The sequence below is a fragment of the Phascolarctos cinereus genome, unplaced genomic scaffold (genome assembly GCF_003287225.1).
Source record: "Phascolarctos cinereus isolate Bilbo 61053 unplaced genomic scaffold, phaCin_HiC Scaffold_9;HRSCAF=440, whole genome shotgun sequence".
NCBI lineage: Eukaryota > Metazoa > Chordata > Mammalia > Diprotodontia > Phascolarctidae > Phascolarctos > Phascolarctos cinereus.
In genome coordinates this window covers 218,075,515-218,078,405 of record NW_027556402.1, presented here as the reverse complement: position 1 = coordinate 218,078,405, position 2,891 = coordinate 218,075,515, and positions in this window count along the sequence as shown.

Here is a 2,891-nt window from a genome sequence, read left to right as displayed (position 1 = left end):
GTAGATACAGTTTACCTTCTTTGGATTCTTTAACTACTCACTGGAAAACAATTGGATACAGTTTCAGGCCTCATACATCTGGCCACTTACCTTTCATAAATAAATGTAGCATCAATACGTTGCAGAAAGAGGTCTGGCTTGGGAATACAGAGCATAGCTCCCTTTAACCGAGTGACTATGGAGAAATCACTTTCCCCTTAGCATCATAAGATTTTAAAGCTTGTCATTTAGTTTAACCACCTTATTTTATAGGTGAGGAAACTGAGGCTCAGAGTTTAAGTGGCTTGCTCAAGATCATACAGGAAGTAAGTAGCAGATCCAGGATTGTACCCAGGTCCCCTGCTCCAAATCTAGTCTTGTTCCTACACCATACTCAGCTTCCTCTGCTACAAATTGCGACATGGACTAGATAATCTCTTTTTTCTCATATCCCTCCTGATCTAAGATTCTCTGCAGTGAAAAAAGGTTTCCTGGTTTCTAAGTCTCAATTAAACCCCCCCCCAACTAAATTTCCAGTTTCAATTTGTCCTATTTTGGTCAGAAAAAGCATTAGGTCTCCACAGCAAAAACCAATTCCATCCTTATTTAAGAACTGTTTTTATCCATTGGACTTTCAGTGCATAATATTGCGCCATAGACTGAGTCCTGAAAATGGTCACAAGAAATTATTTCCAACCTGGTCTTTCTTGTTTCTTGCTGAATGATTCAAAGGACGTATGATCTGGTGAAAGAAGCCTGGAGCAATGAATCGAAACCTCTGGGTTTTAGATCTGGTTCTTCCATGATTAAACAAGTCCCTACCTTTCTCTGTCTTAGCTTCTTCTGTGAAATAGAGATACTCTCTACCCTACCTACCATTTGGGATTGTTGGAAGATTATAAGCATGAAAGTACTTTGATAAGTCAAAAGTCCAAAACAAATTCAAGGCAATATTAGGAGTATGAATTCTGTGCTTAATTGGGAGGCAAATCCTACCTACAGTGTGTCTGTTGCTGCTATTTTTGTAACTTCTGCACTAGGAGTTTTAACTCTTTACCTATTTATAGAAAAATGGGTTAAAATTCAGAAAGTATAGAAAACTAGAAAAACGGTTAAAATTCAAATCTACTCCTATGTAGTACAGACCGAAAACATATATACACACTTAAGTCTTGATTTGGGGTATCTGGAAGAGTGTTCAAGTAGGTGCACTAAATGTAATTACTGTAAAACTATATACCAACTCGGCAAAAAATGCCAATTATTGCATTGTGCTTATAAATAATGTTTCATTAGCATATAACCCACTGACCTTCCTTTTTTTTTAATCAGAAATGCAGACTGCCAGGGGAATGTATTTAAAACACAAATACCATAAAACCTGACATGATGTCATAATGTGTACTTCAGCAAAATATCACCCAATGGGATTATAGTTTCCTACAAATCCGTGAAAACGTTTCCATTCCATTTGCTTGGACTCTCCAAGGAATCTTGAGAAAAGCAGGAAGGAAGGAAAAGTGCTCCAGAGCAAGTTCTATGAATTTTCAACCTAAGATTGAACATAAGTGGTGTAACCTCTTCTTTGTATTTGAGAAATCTTGCTGCTCTTATCTTAAGGGGAACAATATAAGAATATGTTTGGTTCAAAGTAAGTAACTAGTGATTCGAAGCCACATAAAGTAAGCCAATTGGACTGCAGTAGCAAGGCCAGGGAGTCTTTAGGTGGCTTACAGAGAAGAGATAAAATAAAGAGAGGGTTACAGAATAAGAGGAAGAGATCAAACTAAAACAATGTAAAATGGATGGCTGCTCCGATCTTGGGGGAGTTGGGCAATGGAAACTTCCTAGCAAAGCCAGAAACGCCAGCACCTAAAAGAGAGACACAAGAGAGGAAAAGGGAGGGAAAGAGGAAAAAAGAGAGAGGAAGGAGGGAGACAGGAAAAGAGAGGAAGAGAGAAAGGGGAAAGTAGGGAGGGGGGAAGGAGAGAAAGAAGAGGAAAGGAGAGAAGAAAAGAGAGGGAGAGAGGGAAAGGAGAAAGGGAAGGAAGGGAGAGGGAGAGAGAAAGGAAGAGAGAAGTGGGAGAGGGAAAGGGAAAAGGAAAAGGAAGAGGAAGAGGAGGAGGAGAGGGAGAGATAGCTAAGGATAGGGAAAGAGACAAACTTCAGCATTTCTACATATACACTTATAAAAGTTCCTAGTTCTCTGGGACTCAGGTTTCCCATCTGTAAAAGTGGGGAGGAGGTAACTAGATGACTTTCAGGGTTTACCTCCTGACTCAGGCAGCTGGGGAAGGGGGGAGGGGAAGATGCAGGGAAGGCAGGAGGAGGGAAGTCGGGAGGAGTTGGCGGGTTTTCAACTTTAAACTCCCTCCACACCTAAACCCTCATCTTCTGGATAAAGCTCTGCAGGGTCCCCACTTCTGGTAACAGGGGATCGGATTTCCAAGTCATAAATACCCTGATTTTCAGAAACGATGATGAAGGGCTCATCTTTGGGATAAAGCTCTCCCGGACCCCATCTCTAGCAACCCGGGCTCAAGGTTCAAGTCATAAATACCCCGGTTTTCGGAAACGGTGTTGGAGAGGGCAGCCTCCGCCACTGCCCTCGGCTACAGCTCGGAAAGGTAAGAAGCGTGGAGCGGGCAGGTGGGGAGCTCTGCAGCACGGGGACCTGGCTTGACAACTGAAGGGGAGGGCAGGGGAGAGGAGACGGAGATGCGATCCCAGCCCGCTCGCAGGTACCCGGCGAAGCCCTCCTTGACTTGAGTGGAGCCCCCCCCCCAAAAAAAGAAGAAAAGTTTCTTAACTTTTGGCCCAACTTCGCGGGGAGGGCGGTGCCGGCCTCTGATTGGCTCGTGGCTCTTGGCGGGAGATTCGGATTGGCCCAGAAGGGCCCGAGCGGGGCGGAG